Genomic DNA, 397 nt, shown 5'->3' on the forward strand with positions numbered 1-397 from the left:
GGCGGGGCGGGGCCAGCGGCCGCGGGAAAGTACCTGCCCGAAGGCTGAGCCTGTGGCGGAGATCTCCTGGAAGCTGGGAATGCCACGTCCCTCCTCCAAAACCAGAATTACCTTCTCATAATGCTATAGGAGTTGCAGACTTGATATGTATGGTCACGACTCCCGAAACGACTCGAATAAATTACACCTGTGATCAGAGTGGTTCACCAAATTAGATATAAAGAGAATATAAAATAGTTTGCTGCTTGAAAAAGATTGTTAAAAGCTCAATGCATAGAAGATCCTCATGTCTTTTTTTTTTAATTTAGGTTTTTTTTTATAATTTGTCTTACCGAACTCTTGCAATGGGAGAGTAAGGGAGTGCAATTCTTAAATTATACTGTGAGTCACATGTTTT

This window comes from Myotis brandtii, unplaced genomic scaffold, assembly GCF_000412655.1.
Source record: "Myotis brandtii unplaced genomic scaffold, ASM41265v1 scaffold1102, whole genome shotgun sequence".
Taxonomy (NCBI): Eukaryota; Metazoa; Chordata; class Mammalia; order Chiroptera; family Vespertilionidae; genus Myotis; species Myotis brandtii.